The sequence below is a fragment of the Sinocyclocheilus grahami genome, unplaced genomic scaffold, assembly GCF_001515645.1.
Source record: "Sinocyclocheilus grahami isolate Dianchi unplaced genomic scaffold, SAMN03320097.WGS_v1.1 scaffold48.1, whole genome shotgun sequence".
Classification (NCBI taxonomy): domain Eukaryota; kingdom Metazoa; phylum Chordata; class Actinopteri; order Cypriniformes; family Cyprinidae; genus Sinocyclocheilus; species Sinocyclocheilus grahami.
Window position 1 is genome coordinate 2,184,251 of NW_015505227.1, and position 19,753 is coordinate 2,204,003.

Below are 19,753 nucleotides of genomic sequence, written 5' to 3' on the forward strand. Positions count from 1 at the left end.
TATAGTACATATTGCACCAATTTGTATTCACCATGTATGGCAGACTTTAGCAGACTTTAAAGGGTCCCAACTTCATACTTGTTGAATAAAATATATGCACATTGGAGTCACTTCACATCTTTGCAGCTGCAGATCTTTTGCGGTTGCCACGGCAACACTGACTTTAGAGGCTGCACAGTGAGTAAGGAGAAATAAAAAAAGATGAGAGACCAAGAGCGAGACAAACAGACAAAATACAGACAGAAGTACACAGAGAGACAGAGGCAAAAATAATCTAGGTAAAACCCACAAAAAAAGCAAATGGCATACAAAGCCAGAAACAGTGACAAGCCGGGCTGCGAGTCAGTCAAGTTAGTGTGAAAAACAGGAACGGAACGACTGGAGGAGAAGTCAACAGGATTAATTACCATCTCTGATATCCGTAAACCCTTAAAGGCACATGTTAGTAACCAAACGGAAAATACGCACCGGACAAGTTCTATTAAAGTTGATGAGGTGTTGTGTCAGAGCTGAGGGTGTAAAATATATTCAAGCAACTTTACTTTTAGTCACTGTAGCGGGTGTGTGTGTGTGTGTGTGTGTGAGAGCTGACTGGAACACTTTTGGACCCCCTCCGGTCAAATGTAAACATTCTTTTAGGGCAATGTCCATCTCTCTTCATTAGCATTTGTCATGGCTGTTGAGATTAAATTGGAGTGGGAGTATATAATTCTTTAAAATAACTTGTGCTGCAGCCGTAATTGAGCCATGTGTTATGTCAGTGCGTGGTCTGTTTGCCTCCCTCAGGCATATAATGCTTAGCAGAGAGCATCAAATCTGCTCTAAAGAGCCAAGTAAATTCCTGAATCCCGTGAAGAATCACTGCAGGACGCACATTTAATGCATCCAGCTGTCCTTACCCAACACTTTTGGCTTCGACGCAACAGATATGAGCCAAATTTGAGATGAGGTTTATGCTAATAAAATGTTACCACATCAAGGTAGATCAAAGCAATAAAACTGGAAAACGCATTTGTGCTTTTGCACCGTGCAAAGGCAGGAACTATGAAAGCCTGTGAATTTATTTCTAGTAAATGCAAATTTATATCTCACAACTTCAACTTTATTTCTCATAAATGCAACTTTTTATTTTACAACAATCTCTCAATTTTGACTTTAGGTCTTACAGCTGTGACTTTATTTTTTCTTACAGTTGCGGTTATAGATCTCAGTTGTGACTATATGTCGCAACGTAATTTCTTTTGTGACTTGATATCACTAAATTGCAACTTTATATCTTACAACTGCAATTTTATTTCTTATAATAGTGACTTTATATCTTACAATTGTGACTTTATTTCTTATAATTGCAACTTTAGATCAGTTTCAGTTGTGACTATATCTAAATTGCAAATTTATATCTTACAACTGCTACTTTAACTGTGACTTTATATCCCATAACTGCAGCTTTTTATCTCAAAATGTGTTTATTTCTTATTTTAAATTTGGCTTTCTGTTTCTGTGACCTGTTTTAGGTGGAAACATGCTTTCATAAGAAACTGTCTATGTGGCTTTACCGTGTAAAAGTTTGATATCTACCTTTAGTGGTAAAATAGTCAGTGCTGATGTTTAGCTTGGAAATATAAATCAGCATGAAGATGAGGCACAGAAGACACAAATATGACACCTTTCCGCCTCACATGCTTATTTCTTAATTTAATCCCTTCTTTCTCTGATGGCCCCCACATTCTCCAGCTTTCTTTCATGCATTTTCCTCTTTTGACTCACTAGTTTACATTATGATAGAGTTTAAATCTCCAGGCCAGATTGGCACAAAGCACATCTCTTTAAATGACAAGAGTGGGAATAGAGCAAAATCCAACACCCACCCTGATACCCACATGCACAAACCAAACACACATCCATATTCCCACACAAGCACATGCACACACACAATCACAGTCAAATATAGAAACTGCACATGTATTCTCTACACCAGCACATGCTCTCGCACTGTGAGAATTAAATGCAAGAGGGAGTTCAGACAGACACCCATCACACGTATAGAACATTCATCGTTCAGACAAGTGAAAATCACTCCCTTTCTTTTATTCTTGAGGTCAAGAGAAGCCCTTGCCAACTGAAAACACCATAATCCTGCTGCCTTCAGACGATGGGAGGAAACAGGGTGTGTGCAGCTGAAGGCCGTCTGGAAGAATTTCAGTTTCAGCAAAAATGACCTTGATGAGACTAAACTAGGGTCAAACTCATTTCTCAACACTAAGGCAGAGCTCTTATTCTCCTTTGTCCATATAGGCTCAAAATCACAACTGAGATCTCAATTGTTTCTCCTAAACACTAATGAGATTACATGGAGAGTAAATGGAGACTTTTGGACAGTTCATCCAAAGATAATAAAAAATCTGTCATAATTTCATGCTGTTCATTATGTCTTCTGCACACAAAAGACATTGTTCAAACAACATTTTCAATTAACCCCTTTGACTTTGATTGCCATTTCTCAAACTGTGCTCAGAATTGCCAAGATAGCAAAGTTTGTGGTCAGAAGTCAGAGATTTCTGTATGAAATCTTACATTACAGTGGTCTGCCACATTTTTTAGGGCAAATCTAAAAATAAATTAAAATAGAAATGATTATATTTATACTTTTTATTTTTAGATAGTATATTATATATTTCACTAGAATGGCGTATGTCCTCATGCCTTTAACGCCAGTCTCCATTTACACTGTTTGACCTGAATTGTGGTCTTTCTGCACTACACTACTTTCTCCACTAGATTACGTGTTGTTTCATGTGTACATCCAGAGTATATAGTCAGATAATGCATGTTATATATGTCAACATGTTTTTATATTTTACTTATTTTTACATTTTATAAGTTTCATATGATTATATGTTTATGTCTATGTTTATATATGTTTAAATATATGTCTCCACATACAGCGGATTGACAATAAAGCTCACTTGAACTTAATTAGATTAATGCATTTACATACTTTGTAAACATTCTAAAAAGAATCATTTAAAGGGGTCATATGATGCGATTTCAAGTTTTCCTTTCTCTTTGGAGTGTTACAAGCTGTTCGTGAATAAATAAGATCCCTGAAGTTGCAAAGACTAAAGTCTCAAAACCAAAGAGATATTCTTTATCAAATTTAAGACTTGTCCACGCCCTCCTAAAACACCTCGTTTAAACACGCCCCCACATGTCTACGTCCCGATGTGGGAAGATTTGCATAACGCCGCACAAATGTTCACGCAAAGAAAGAAGGTGTAGCTTTATTGTTGCTACCACCGTCACCGCAATGTTGTGAAGACGCTGTGTGTTTCATTGCGAAAGCGAAAATACATTGTTTGGTCTTCCAAAACAGGACACGACTAGAAATCAGTGGTTAAGTTGTATTTACAACACTGTTCCAGAACACTTCAACCCAAATATTCAGATGTGTGCAACGCATTTTACGGAGGACGAGGATTGTTTCCTGGGAGAGTAGCCTACAATGCCAGTGTTCCGGTGAATTCAGTTCCACTGTTTCCCCTGCGGCACGCATGCTGACCCTATACAGTCTATGATGCTGACAAATAATGCTGACTCACAGCCTGTAAGTATGTTTTCATATTTAAAGGATTTGCCACTGATGATTCAAACGCGAGTTTTGAGCAGTGTAGAGTAGCGCTTGTTGTTTGTCATTTCTCCGATCACGAATGCAGACATGGTTTTATGTTTACACGGCGTGATGCAATGCAACACTTAAAAAGACAGTATAAAGTCATTATAATCAGTATTTATGTCCCCACTGGATGCTACAAATGCCTCGTTTATAATGGGTTTTATTGGTTTCGTCTCGTCGCTCAGGGACACGGCATCACAGTATGGTAGGGGCGTAACATTTCCGTCACACGCTTGAGGAATTCGGCCAATCACAACACACTGGATAGCTGGCCAATCACAGCACACCTCGCTTTTCAGACCGATGAGCTTTGTAAAAATCGACACGTTTCAGAAAGGCGGGGCATAGAGGAGAAACAATAATGTACAGTATGTGGAAAATAATGAGGTTTTTTTACCTTAAACCGCATTAACACATTTCATTACACCAAATACACAAAATAATGTTATTTTTAGCAACGTTATATGAACCCTTTAAGATGAATTATAATTAGCCAACCCCTGCATTACAGCTTTTTAACAATTGATACTTAAATAAAACATAATTAAGAACTCCTTCAGGTCTCCTAAAATCCAAAAGAGCATAATTTGAGCAATTTCATTTTCCTCTGAGTCAATATATATAATGTTTTTTTAGACATGGGACACCTTCAGGTTCGGGGTCATGGGGGTTCACGCTCAATAAACGGCTGTCAGTAAAAAGGGATCAGATCGGATGTTGGTCAATGTAGATTGTAATCAGCTGGAGATCTCAGATTGGGATTTCAGGAGAGCGTAATGGAGAGGACCACGGTGGCGTTACATAAACCATGACAGACATTCCGTTACCATGGAGGCCTTATCACATCTGAACCCCCCACTACCCACGCATGCTATCCTTTCTCTTCCTCATGCCGTCTTTTCTTCATCTCTCCCTCGCTCACGTTGGTGCCTTTTGGCATGACGCACTGTGTGTGTGCATTCGTGTGTGCTTTGAAGGTCTCTGTTCATTCTCTGAGGCTGTATGCGCTTGTTCTTCGTATCTGCTTTATCTCGACCCCCATGCACAAAATCTCACAGCGAGAATGACCCCAATACTTCAAAATAACATCTAACACATGCTTGATTAAGATGATCATCAAAGCTAAAAGCTCCTCTATGGCTCTGTTTCTAAATGGTCTTGTAAATAATCATCGCCCTCCTCCACTATAAAGAACTAAAAGAATGAACTTCATCGCCATTGTAGTATGCAGTGTTTGATATTACTCATCCCTACGCTCATGGCTTTCTGCATTACTGTTTATGCCTGTGATCTAAAAGCATGAGAAGCTGCTCGAAGGGTCTGTTTCTTCTTTGGTAAGCTGTTTGGAAGGAGGCTTTCCATGTGCGACTGCTTCTTGGTGGGATTGATCACTGTGTGCTAATCACATCCTTCTCTCTAGCAAGCAGGAGGCTGTTTTCAGGCTGTTATTAGGGCTGTCGGTCAAGCCACTGATCCGGGAGCTCGAGGCCATCTGTGTGTGCGTGTGCACGTGTGTGTTTGACTGTGCAAACTGCGTGGTGAAAAAGAGCAACCTCTGCTGTCACTTCAAAGGGGCGTCACGTGGCGCATTTGCTTTGGTTTGATTCAGCCTCTGACTCGCAGTGACTGCAATGCTGTTTTTGTAATGCAGAATGAAAAGAGCGAAGAGAGAGAGCAAGAGAGAGAGAGAGAGAGAGGGAGCGCTTCAGAAGTGCTGCCTTATAATCGCTTTCAAAAATTGTGTCTATGTAGCCCGAATTTTCATCTTGCGGTAAATAGACCCTCGCAGCCCGAAATAGTGTTCATCTGATGAGGTAACCATAGCAACAGTGGACTGCTTGTGCACTTTCCTTAGTTTCGGATTGAATATTACCACACACACGCACACACACATATGCATGGATATATTAAATGAATCAAGAGTGACAGTAAAGACTCAATAAATACTGTTGTTGTTGTTTTTTTACTTTGTATTCATCAAAACTTATTCTATTCATCCTGAAAAAATGTATCAGAGTTTCCACGAAAATGTTAAGCAGCACAGCTGTTTTCAACATTAATAATAATAATAAATGTTTCTTGAGAAGCAAATCAGCATATTGGAATAAATTCTGAAGGATCATGTGACACTGAAGACGGGAGGAATGATGCTGAAAATTCAGCTTTGCCAACACTGGAATAAAATAGATTTTAAAATATATTACAATAGAAAACAGCTATATTTAAATTCTTTAAACAGTAGTGTATATATACATACATATACACAAATATATAGCAAAAACTTAAAATATGTTTAAGAGTTGGTTAACATACTTTACTTGGGGCATCGAAGAACAATCTAGCCTGCGCTCAACATATTTCCAATTCAAAAACCTCATAATATGCCCTAAAAGTTATTGCATAATTCTAACACTTGCTTTCCACTTATCCCTCTGTTCCCTCCTTCCATTTATCTGGTCTTCCTACACCTCCACCTCCTCCGAGGGCGCCAGTTGCCATGTGAACAGGTGCTGAGACTGAGAGAGGCTCCTTGACACAGGAGCATTTGTGCGAAGAGGACTAGGAGGACCCAACATGCTCACACAAATATCCATATCATAACATGGAGAAAATAGCATCCAAAAACATTAATTTGGAAAAATATGTTTCTCCACCAAATTCTGAGGCAGCACTACATGTATCCTGAAGGCAATCCCAGAATGCACTGTGCCGAGCTCAGAGAAAAAATAAATCCAAGATGGTGGATATATTTCATGCAACACAGCCAAATATTGATTAAAAATTTCAATACAAATTCAAATGAAATATTTTCTCCAACATTTGGGAACATTTTCAGAACTTTCTTTCAAATTGATGAGCAAACATTCTTCCAGAAATGTTATCAGAATGTTTGTTCAAAGCTATCTGGACATTAATAATGTTCTCAAAAAGCACAAATTCATGCTTGGAATCATCATTCATGGAATGTTTTTGTTGTTGTTGTTGAAAAGTTTTAGTTGGATGTTCATCTAATATTTCAGAATGTTCATAGAACGTCGAAATGTAATGTTTCTGTAATATCTGTAAAATAATACCATAGAATATTCCCTTAATGTTCGCATAACCAAAAAACTTTTTTTTTTTAAACATTTAAAAAGCTGGACATTTTGAACGTCCACAGAACTTTCAGAAATAACGTTTTCACGACTTAATAGGAACGTTAGCAAAACGTTCTAAAAACATTTTTGTGGTAGCAACAACAAGGTCATGGGTTTGCATTAACTGATGTGTACACTGAATGCAACAAAAGTCTTTTTATATAAAAGCATCTACCAAATGCATATATGGAATGATTATTAGAGAATAGCATTGCTAGATAATACCAAACTGTATTGGAATCAACTGTGAGCTCTATTTGCTCAGTGAGCGTTGAGTTTTAGCAAAAGTTACCAAAGTTGCCTATGCAGGAACAGTGCAAACGAGTCACATATATCACACAATATAACAAGCACTTGAAAATGCCCTACTGTATACTACCACCCCCTCCACAAACACATCAAACCTGCAGCACCATATCACCATATATATATATATATATATATATATATATATATATATATATATATATATATATATATACACACACATACAATATACACACACAAAACTAATTTTAAATGGCCATCAATGTAAAATCAAATGCTTTTTGCAGCCAAATAGTGTAGAGGCTAACAAAACATTCCAAACCTTTTAATGAACACTTCAGTAAAAACATTAACGCATGAAGGTACAAGCCTCTCCCCACGGCAGGTAAAAGTGGAGGAAAATTTCCCAAAATTGGCAACTACCACCACTAACGAATCACATAGCCATTACACTGCTCTTGCCCTGCCCACTGGAACTTTGTTCTGACACGCCAGCCAACAGAACTACTATTGCCTCTGGCTCACAACTGGAAGGGCTAAAGGTAAACAAAGTTATGTAATGATCAACTTGCTAATCTCGTTTCAGTGAGCCCTACCAAATTGCTCCATTACACACTAGCAGTCATTACACACATTCATGAGGTGTCCGTGCACATTCCAGAGATAAAGCTGTTTTGTAGGTGTGCTGTCTTGGAAGAGCACTAAATAAGGTTACTGAGAATCCTGGATTCCACATACAATACCCAAGATATACAGGTAATAAAAGTATATATAAGTATACTCTAAAAAAAATAAAGGTTCTTAATTGGCATTGATGAACATTTGACATCTATGGAAACTTTCTATTGCACAAAATGCTCTTTATAGTGGAAAAATGTTCTTTAGATTTTTACTAAAGAACATTTAATCACTGAAACGTTCTTTGGGGAATCAAAAATGGTTCTTTGATGGCCTTTGGAACCATTATTTTTAAGTAGAAGTACATATACTTAGTTTTTAATATTTCAAAGAAATTAAATTCACATTTTCACTTGCAGTGATGTGATCCAAAATGTAGATGCGTCTACAAAGTGCATCTGTCTGTTGTCAGCTGGGCTGTTTGTCTTAACGCTGATGAATTGACTGTGCATCAGAACTGATATGCAAGCAGTGTCTTATTTCAGTGTGTTACCTCTTGACCCTGGATCAGTGGACTTCCCTCAGTCTGTAATCCACAGTCACTACACGGACAGCAACACTAGATGAGACAAATTGCAAGCCCATTGTTGGCTAATCCAGGATTAGTGGCACTTTTTCAAAATTTCCCGGGCCCTCGATAATAACAAATTGCAGAGAAAATGTCAGTCTTATCTAGAGGCAAGGCATCCCCCTTCACATAAAAAAAATAAAACAGGTTGAGAATGAGGCCAAATGTCTCAGTATGTGACATGAAATTGAAATCTCTCTGATCTGTTCTAGATATAGAGCAGAGGTTTGAGATAAATTGCTTAAAATCGCCTCCAAAGGAGGAAGAGAGACATGAGCTGTCAAGCGCACAAAATGAATGACAGTTTAGGTCGAGACATCAGTTTATCGGTTATCAAGGGCTCGCATAGAATGTGTTTTGAAAAGAAATTAAGCATGTTGAGTGAACTTTTGATTCTTAATCATTAATGCCACGTTTACAAATTAAGGAAAGTCAGTTTTGATGCAAAAATCCAACTAAAGGCTTCATATCCTGCAACGCCATGGGTTTTTAGCTTTTGCTTTATTACACATAAAGTCTACCTCAATTCAGCTTGATGTGCGCAAAACTTTTCCTCACCTTTCTACTATTCACACAGGTTGAACAGTCCAAATAAAAAATAAAACAACTAACCTATTCGTCATCATCATTTACCTTATGATCATTTACGGGACATTTTTACAGTAATCGTATATCCTAATAACGCATTGAACCAAGGCAAATGGTCCATCTGGTCATCGATTTTACATCAAGCATAATTCTCTCTTTACGCACTGGCATACTGTCGAAACCCCTCCAGTTTCCATGGTTACTTCACAAAAACACTCTAATGCACATGTGCGGTGCGAACTGCTGCACTATGGCTGCAAAGCATCACTGCCATGCTCAATGAATGTGTGGGAGAGCCGTTCTTCTTGGCATAAAAGTCCTGGATCTTACAGGAACATGTAACATGTATGCACTTGTTAAAGACACCCCATTCCCATCACTACACATCACAGTTTGTCATTTCCCTGTAAAACGTCCTTTGTCTGAGACTACAATAGAAATCCCCTCACTTGGTACAGGAATTGATTAGTTCCTGGTGTTTTCTGCATACAGGTGCTCAGTGCTGTATGTGGTGTCAGGTGTGGGTGGTAACAGCTTGACGGTTAATGAAACATCCATAACACCAATTTGAGGAAAGACACAAAGGAAAGCACCATGGAAACATTTAATATTTTTTTCGCTTTCCCATAGCCAAGTTATTCCTCATGCAGTCAGTTCTTCATTTAGTGATTGGATCTGTTTTTGACAAATGTGAAAGCATTTTGTTTTATGACATTACTTGTGACCTTTTGATGTGACCTTTTAAATGTTGTGAGTGCTCAATGAAACTCACGTTTTACGACTAGCCTTGACTCTGCCTTTCTAGAACACAGTGGAATATTGTCATGCCACATTTCGGTGAAATAAAGAGGGTATGAAATGAAATTTCTTCAGTTTAAAAAAAAAAACATCAACTTTGTTTAACTGAATTAATATGTTATGGCATAAAAATGACTTTATGGATGTAAAGATTATGCCTACAATCACATAGTTAATGTTTGGTGTGAAACTCAAATTGTGTTGTTCATATGGCCCAAATACTGTCTGTATGAACTAATTATTTTTGTAATAGCAGTGACTAACTACCATATGGGATAGTGACTAAAGTAAATTGCAGAAGTGTTACTGCATTATATAATGTAACAGACAACTAGTTGTCAAGTGTGACTCCGTTTACACAGCCCAGGTTTCTGAAAACGCAGCTGTGGTTCCATTCTGATTCGACACACACCCACTTTTCACAATTGAATCAATTAAAATTTAAATAAAATTAATGCCCTGCAATTTTTTTCTTGTTGAACATAATAATTTACTCCAAGATACACCACATTCCCAAAGTAAAATGCTTTGTCCTTTTTTTATAGTGATATTATGAAGTTAAATTGTTTTTAACATAATATGCCATCTTAAAAACATTTTGTGGCATGACATAAAAAGACAAAAAACTACGATAAGTGGCAATACGGCCAACAATTAAAAAATCTTGTATAAAAGTTATGGAGTAATTCATTAGCAGACCTAGCATTATCGCGATCTGGCGATACATTTTCATTCAAAATAACAGCGATTCACCATGTAATTGTTTATGTCACTTTCTTTGTAAACATACGAACACTTACGAAAAAGTAATTTATTCACACATACTTGGAGTCATACAATAAAATGTGCGTCTCCTTTAAATATTCATAAACAAATATGGCGCTGATACTAAACATTTTAAAACGTTTACAAATGTTTGAAATATTTTCGGTCCACTTTAATCCAACTTCAGCTTGGACTACATTATATCAACATAATACTGATTATTAGCCTACTATTGAAATTTTATGCAGTTGTAATTAATGTCTGCGCTAAATTCGTCACATTCGTGCAAACGATAACGGCTAAAAATCTGAGTGAATATTAAAGAGAAAGTGAATTTAAAGTGCAAAACAATAGCGGTTATCGCCAAAAAATAGCGATCAGCTGATAATCGCGACAAACCTTGCGAAAACGATTATTATTGTAACCCACTACTACCACCGTGCGCCGTAAACGGTCACCATAGCAACGCACTGAAACGATGTTACAGTATTCTACAACGAAAGAGCTGATCTTCAAAGATCCACCAAGAAATCTGTCAGTGGAGCATGAACGTGGGAAGATGGACTCGTCTCACCTGTGCAGCTGGCGTACCGCTTTCCTGCCACACTATCCAGCAGCGCCAGCGCTAGATTGTCTGGAGTGTCTGCGGGAAGCGGGGTCCAGTTCGTGTCCAGACTCGCCTCTGAGCTCTGCTCATCGCTGGACAGCGACGGACTCCTGATGTCCGCAGTGGCGGAAGGCCAGCACGGCGCTTCTTCGGTCTCCGGGCTGAACACCTCCCTCGCCGGGCCGCTTTCGGGAGACGTCTCCCTAAAGAACGGCACCACACGGGACAGGCTGGCCCGTCGCCTGGATGCCCCGGTGCCGGTGGCCTTCTCCCCAAATCCACCCGCCCGAGTGAGTGCATTGGTCTGCTTCTTTAAGAATTTTTCAAGAGGCTTCATTCCAGCAGGCATTTTGATGACAGAAATCGCAAGAAGGCCCTGGGTTGATCCTAATTACTACTCAATAATGAACACTGATGATGACCGTATGGACATAGCTGGATAATGCTGGATCCCAACTCGGATTGGAAATTGCCTGAAGAAATTCTTCTCCGTTGCGTTAAGGTGTCAAGAATCAAATACGGCCATGTTCAGTGTTCACGTTACACAAGTGGATGCTGATCGAGTCCTTACTACGCTAAGAAGAAAAAAATCCAAACGTATCCCAGGGAAACCCGTCCTCCACTGCAGTCCTCCAGCTCGAGAAGAAGGCTATATGTGTACTACTACCATTGCCACTGTCAGCGAAGCCTTGATCGATGAGTTACTTTGACGAATAATTAGACACACAAGATTAAAATAGCAGCAGGTGTATCTTAATCATGCATATAGCCTACATATATAAATCAGTCTCTGCCAAGATGCTGGAGCATGTAAGTGAATCGTCTATCGAAGGTAACGGGCTGCTGTCGCAGACGAGACGCGAGACTCGATGCTGATGAGGATTTCGTGTCTATAGATCCCTGACCGGTCCAGTGGTAGGCTATCCCTATTTATTTTTCTCTCACGGTACCGAGTGTCTCTGCGCCACGAGTCCGCACAAATACTGAGCTCCGTCGCTCTCACATTCAGTATAGGCTACACACACCCTCTCCCTCTCTCTCCCTCTCTCTCTCTCTCTCTCTCTCTCCCTCTCTCTCTCTCTCTCTCTCCACCCGCCTTCTCTGCAGCTGAGTGCGTGTGTTATTGGTGGTGTCAAGAGATATTGCTCAGTTGCATTGAATCGCAGCAATTGCAGTCACAAGCTCATATACTAACGCCGAAAAACCCACATGTGCGCCACAGACTGAGCATTTGAATACGCTTTTCCATTTGTTTTAATCATCCGGGTCAAAATGTGACATTAGTATCGGAATATTGAAGAATTGTTCAACTATTCACTTTATTGCTGGCAATCGGTAGCCTATCTCTTAACAATACCACTTATACATCACTTTATTTGTGCTATGTGTCTCAAACTTAGATATAATATTGCAATATTTATATGCAACAGTTTACATTAGTTAAAAAGCTACTACTTACCCCTAAACAGTTTAAATTAATATTAAGTACAAAGAATGCCCACTGTACCTGCTGAACCTATAAGCTAATGAAAACATAAACTATGGTATTTAAAATATGGTTATTTTATTGGCATCTGTGGTTCCATTAAGAACTTTTAACACCCACTGAACCTTTCCATTGCACAAAAGTTTCTTTATAGTGGAAAAGGTCATTTCGATTATTAAATTGGTCTTCACACTAAGAAAAAAAATATATATATTTTTTAGAACTATTCACTGAAAGGTTCTTTGGGAAATCCGAAACAGTTCTTCTATATGTGGTCAAAACCATATATTTATTTATTTTTAAAAGTGTATTTTGTAAGGAATGACAAAGAGCATAAAAAGCTACTACTTACCCCTAAACAGTTTAAATTAATATTAAGTACAAAGAATGCCCACTGTACCTGCTGAACCTATAAGCTAATGAAAACATAAACTATGGTATTTAAAATATGGTTATTTTATTGGCATCTGTGGTTCCATTAAGAACTTTTAACACCCACTGAACCTTTCCATTGCACAAAAGTTGCTTTATAGTGGAAAAGGTCATTTCGATTATTAAATTGGTCTTCACACTAAGAAAAAAAATATATATTTTTTTTAGAACTATTCACTGAAAGGTTCTTTGGGAAATCCGAAACAGTTCTTCTATATGTGGTCAAAACCATATATTTATTTATTTTTAAAAGTGTATTTTGTAAGGAATGACAAAGAGCATTTTTTTGTGCATTTGCATTAGCGCTATGTTTTAGAAATAGTGGAAATAAAAATAATACAAATAATAAGTCACATTTAAAAAAGTAAAAAAAGAAATATGTTTTAGACCTTATGTCTATCTTTTAAAACATAAAACAAACTCATTTCTAAAGCATCACAATTCATTAAGGAAGAACCTGAGACTAAAGTTCTGTATCAATTACAGTTGGCATGTGTCTTGCTCTCCTTTAGGTCTACAGTTGGCCAGCTGTATGGTTTCAAATGGCATAGCTGGAAAGCACAAAAAGGAGTTATCTCCTCCACAGCCACTTCATGAACACACTGCATTTAAGTTCCTTTAAGACACTTATTAAGAGACACACACAGACACCATCAGACCTCAGGCCTGGTCAAGGTACAAGTGTCTTATGGTTGTGAGCCAGTAGGGTAAGCAACTTCATTATCAGTATTAAGTTTCAATTAGCAGGCCTACATGAAACGTCTGTCAGGAAACAGTATCCCAAGACAACTATGAGGGGTAAATATGGGATCCGGTGACCACACTATGCTGGGCACTTAATTGAATACAGAACAGTGGGAAAATAAACCAAATGTGGTTAATCGGCTTAATAGATTAGTTTTTTTTTTTTTAATTAATGAGGTATATGTGGTTCATAAAACACATAAAGAAACTATTGTAACAGTATGACCTGACTTTCTGTAATACAACTCACAAAACAAATAAAATATTGCATAAAACAAAATATTTTGTTAGTTATCTTGTACAGCAGTAATCTCGGGATGGTATCAAAGGAATAGTTCACCGACAGATGAAATTTTGCTGAATATTTATTCATCCTCAGGCCATCCCAGATTTATATGTTTATTTTTCATCAGAACAGATTTGGAGAAATTCAGTGAAATCCAACAAAAACAAAGCAGCATTTCCACAAAAGCAAACAAAGTCATTACCATGGTAATTCCATAAGCATATTTGTCTTTGTAATGAACATGACTCTCTAATATATTTGCCTGGCAGTGAAGCCCACCAGTCCTTGTGGATACATAAACCCACCCACCCACCCACACACACAGATGATGGATGACCTCAGCAGCATAACGCACTTGCCCTGGAGTGAGTAGAACAGAGCTCACATCTGCGATGACTCATTAAATACATCCCCCACCCCTCCATGCTGTCACAACGCCATCCTTATGCCATGCGTTATCATACACAACGCAAACACACAAGCACTAGTGCACAAGCTCACTATGTTGTCATTCTGCATTGTGAAAAAGAGCCTGTAATGTATTGTACAGACAAACACAACAAAACGTTAATGTCCTTAGTCAGAATACCGAGACACTCAGCCTTTTATTTTCACAATAAACAATAGATCAATCAGGTCCAACATTCACACACATTAGACTAGACTGGGAACCAATTCAAATCCAGACAGAACCCTCTCATGTGGACACACACTCACTCTTTTATACACACACATGCACAAACAGAAGCTCAGATGAATGCTTTACCCCTCTAGAGTACAGGATCAGTCGTGTGTGTGGACTATTTATGCCATAAGGAGATTATCTTTAACTCATTAAACAGACCCACTTTCAAGCACTATGATACAGAAAGCCCCCTTCTCAGCCCTGATACCCATACACATTCAAAAACATCATAAGGAGGAAAGCAGTTTGTCTTACGTCAATGCAGACACCCTCTAGTTGGTCTGGCAGATTAAGATGGTAATGTGACCCCAGAAGAACATTTTCAAAACATACTTTTATGAAATTACTTTCACTGTGATCCTCAGGCTTAAAGCATCATTTAGCTCGGCGTCATTTGGAAAGTGTCACTAGATTATGCTGCATGTCTTAAAGGGGTCATAGGATGCCCATTTTCCACAAGTCGATATGATTCTTTAGGGTCTTAATGAAAAGTCTGTAACATAGTTTGGTTAAAATTTCTCAATGGTAGTGTAAAAAACACCTTTTTTACCCTGTCAAAAACAGCTCTTTTCAGATCAAGCCGTTTTTGTAGCATTTTCCTTTAAATGTTAATGAGCTCTGCTGACCCCGCCCCTCTCTTCCGAGCTGCTCTCAGAGAGACTGTTTACTTTAGCTGCATTCATTGTGAAACTTGCTAATTAGCACATTATTAGGAAAGGCGATTTGCAAAGATTCATTACAAAACATTATACTCACTTCTTCTGTAGATGAGGCTGGATCACGAATGATTCGCGAGAACATAGACGCATTAATGTAGATCGAGGGTGCATTCCCTTCAGAAGCAATGTAATCCACTGCGTCTTCAGCAGCTCAGATGTTGGGAGTAAATGAAGACTGCTGTTCATTATTACATCCAACAACAGAACACCTCAATCGCTTGTTAGGAGTCATTCTTGTCTACATCTGCTCCGGCGGTGAAACAATGGCGGACTGATGAAAGCTCACTCAGGGCGGGTCTAAGGTAAGACGCCAGTCCAGTCTGTGCTGAAACGCTACTGTCAATCAAACTATCGTGGGAGGAGCCTGTCTGTGTGACGTCACACAGACAGGCATCTGAGATCGGCTTGATTTGAGAAAGGGGAAAACATTTAACCAGATTTAAAAAAAAACACTGGGTGGATTTTTATCATTATAGGGTGGTTGTGTACACACACTGCCAACACACATTTCAGTTCAAACAACTTGTAAAAGTGCATGTAGCATCTTATGACCCCTTTAATGTGTAAGACCTGACACCAGATAGGTGACTTTCATTAAGAGCTAGATAGAAATCTTAACGATTCCATTGAATTTGAGCAAGAAATATCTGGAAAATAGAAATGCAATTCTGTTGTCAAATGCGGGGATCATAAGAGTCAATTGTTTGGAAATTGGACTTCACTGGTCACACTGTATGTCATTTGATACACTAAAAAGAACAGGCGGAAAAAACATTTGTGTGAAAATCAGAATTTACTGGTCATGTTGTATGTGCATGATGTACCAAAAAGAACCCTCTCAAAAGAGTAATTTGCTCAATTATCGTGCTGTATGTTTTCGATTCACTAGAATGAACTAGCGAGTCATTTGCAAGAAAACTGGATGTGTGTGTGTGTGTTTATCACGCTGCATGTGTTTGATTCACTAATAGAAACGGCTCATAAAAATGATTCACTTGCGTATCAGACTTTACTAATCGCACTGTATGTTATTTGCTAATCAGTAATGCAGGAAACACTTTTGAGTATTTTAATGTTTCATCCACATTGGTGGACAATTGCATGTACATGAACCGTTACTGGAACCGAACTTCATGAAATCATTTGAGTCTAGTATTTTTTTAAATGCTTATCAAGTTCCCAGCACTAATAATAATGGGTTTTATCTTTGTATATCGTTTTAATATACAAAGAGACAGAAAAGACTAGAAAGAATAAGTGAGCCTCTTTTTTTCTTACACAACAATTGCAGAGAACAACGGCACATTAGACACACTCTCTCTTGCATTCACCTAGGGATGCATGCAGGTTAAAGCAATTTCCTTGGCTGTGATATCACACCTCAGTGCTGCTCTCAGCTGTGAAGAGAATGTGAGAAAAATACATCATGAACATAGAAAGTGAGGAAAAGAAAAGAGAGAAAATCAATCAAAAGAAATGACAGCGTATATGGGTCTCAGACATCTGAGTCACTTTTGATGAGTTTGTATGCGTGAGCATCTTTACTTGAGCGTGACACACACACACTCTTCTCATTATACAGACACAAATTTTGTCTCAATGCATGGATGCTTCCAAACAGATCCCATGAATCATGCGAAAGTTTAATGACACCCACATAAACACACACTCCTGACCCATGCTGGGGGATGGGGACCCAAAATGACATCACCCTGAGAGACAGGGGGCTTTGTTTGGTTACTGTCACTCCACAAAGACGCAGACGGGGAGGCCCCACCTCGCCGATGTGCATCTCTAATACATAACAAAGGATGAGAAAAGAGATACTGTTAAATATGCAGAGACTGCCAACTTAAAGCATTAAAAATGCATTGGTGACAAAAGCTTTTAAAGAAGGTTTGCTAATTGTGCAGACTTCATGAGTTTTAAATGGGTGTCAAATTTAGGGCAGTAAATGTAACTTTTAGAGCTTTTTCTGGGTTCTTCAGTCTTTTTGGATCCAAAGTTTGGGTTCGGTTTAGGGTCACTTTTGCTGAAATCATGATACATTTTGTTTCTTCTATTCGTTTATAATCAGAACAAAAACAAAAAGAAACTGGATGTTGATCAGAAAAAGAATAAGAATCTTTAAGCAAATGAGGCCCATCCTACATAGTGTTTACTGCATGACATCTTGGAATGAGTTTGGGCTTGTGACTCTAAAAGAATCGGTGACGTGTGTCAGGTTTGTGCAGGTCATCTGCCTGAAGCCATAAATCCAGTCACATTTCAGTGAACTCAGATGCAGCGTACAAACACATTCAGCCACGTGATCAGCATCCTTCATGTGCTGTTTGTAAACACTGCATCAGTCTTACTGGAAATATATCAAGGCTTATTGTCTAGCCAAAAGAAAAAAGAAAAAAATTAAAAAGGGACTCTTCAGAACCAGAGGCCCACATTTAGCTAGTCTGTGCAAGTCACTGCTGCTCCAGAGAGACAGAATAAGAGAGTTTCCATACATAACAGATGAAGAGAGACGAGGTCTGCTGGAGAAGAGGGAAGAGGGCTTGCTTTATGCATGTGGGTTGCTGTCAGTGAAAGAGTTCGAATGGCTAAATAAACAAGAGGAGAGGACTAAAAAAACAACTTTAATAGTATAAATCTTGATTTTTAGATTGTTCGAAAATGTGGATTGTGGTTTCCTGTGCTAAATGATTGCAAGGTGTTGCTAAGTGGTTGCTAAGGTGATATTTAGGGTGTTCCGGTGGTTACTGCTCAAAGTAAAAAAAACTGCAAAGTCTCTTTAATATGTTGGTCTCTATATGGCTTTTCACACAACGCTTAACCCTATCGTCATTCTAAAGCCGCTTTTAGCCCAGGGTAGAGGGACGTTTCACACTTGTTATTTAGAAGCAGGGTTAGCACCGCTTTTTTGCCCAGGGCCAGGGATATGAAACCCTGCTCAGAAGCAGGACAAACTTGTGCAGTGTGAAACGATGCGGTGCTAGAATGTTATGGCTAGACGCTTAGCAACAGACACTCAATTGTATGCCTCATATTCACGTGTGTCGGACAGTCACGGAAACGTGTTTGAGGGGAAAATAGTCAAATGGTGACGGAAAAGGGTGTCAATTGAATTGAGGAACAGACCGTTTCTTTCTTATGGAAGGCAGATGGGGCCAAAAGTCTTTAAATGGAACGCGTGAAATTTGACCGTGTCAACACACACTGTTTGTCTGTATTAACTTGGCAAATTTGGATGCGTTTCTTTTGTATGTGTAGACACGCACATACTGACCCTGTTAAGGCATCAGTTTTCACCACGTTTCTTTAGTACGTGTAAAGACGAACGGTTTTACTGTGTTAAGAATGAGAATTAAGACTTTTCTACCTGAGAAAGAACGTTGAACTAAACGACTAAAAAGGACATGACAAATCATAAGACTGACATAATGTCTGATGTTTGCATACATGCATACAAGTGTACCATTATGACAACCTTCATGAATAAACATGACATCTGATGTGGTATATACCAATGTACCATCGCATCACATGCGCAAATATAATCTCAAATACAGTAACTTCATTGGCTGCTGTGCATGTTGTTGTTGTATTAATGCAGACAAATAGTCTGCACTGACATGGTCAGATTTCACACGGTCCATTTAAAGACTTTTGGCCTCGTCCACCTTCCATACATTCTTACCTTTATAGTAAGAAAACAGTACAGTCAGCAAAATAATATGAGTATGGGCAATGCTAGAGCCTTTTACGTAAGCAGGACGCGTGCTGCGTTCATCCAATCAATGACACTGACACTGCAAATATGCAAATAAGAACATTAACCAGGGTTTAGGAATGTACAGTGTGAAATTTCAGATTATAAATACCCAAGACTAATTGTAAACCCTATAAAGTATGAATAGTGTGAAATGTGAAACAAAATAACCCAGGAGTGTGTTTCATCCAGGGTTTAGAATGAAACCCAGGGTGAACTATTTCAAGTGTGAAAAGACTTTTTGTGTGTCGGATCCTTCCTTCAATACAAATGTAGGATTTTCTAGCTTTTTTTATTATCTGCGGAGTAAAAATCATGCTAGAGCATTTTTCCTCAACAAGCCACACAATTTGAGGTACCATTCAGTATAGCTTAAGAACTTAAATATTTAAGTTCATCAGTTTAAAACATAGCCTAAAAATAGTTAGGCTATGATTGCCTTAGCAAGTTTTATTCATACATGCGCCCTGAGAAGCTAAGATTGAAATAAGAAATCTAATAATACAAAACCCTCAACTTCCTGTTTCACCCTTTCAGCAGTGACACAGGACTGTTAC

General features: G+C 38.5%; 1 pseudogene; it reads right to left on the reverse strand.

The window, feature by feature from the left end:
• Nucleotides 1-12,266, reverse strand: part of LOC107582880 (rap guanine nucleotide exchange factor-like 1) — a 41,146-nt pseudogene extending 28,880 nt beyond the window's left edge.
• Between the last annotated feature and the right edge of the window lie 7,487 nt (nucleotides 12,267-19,753).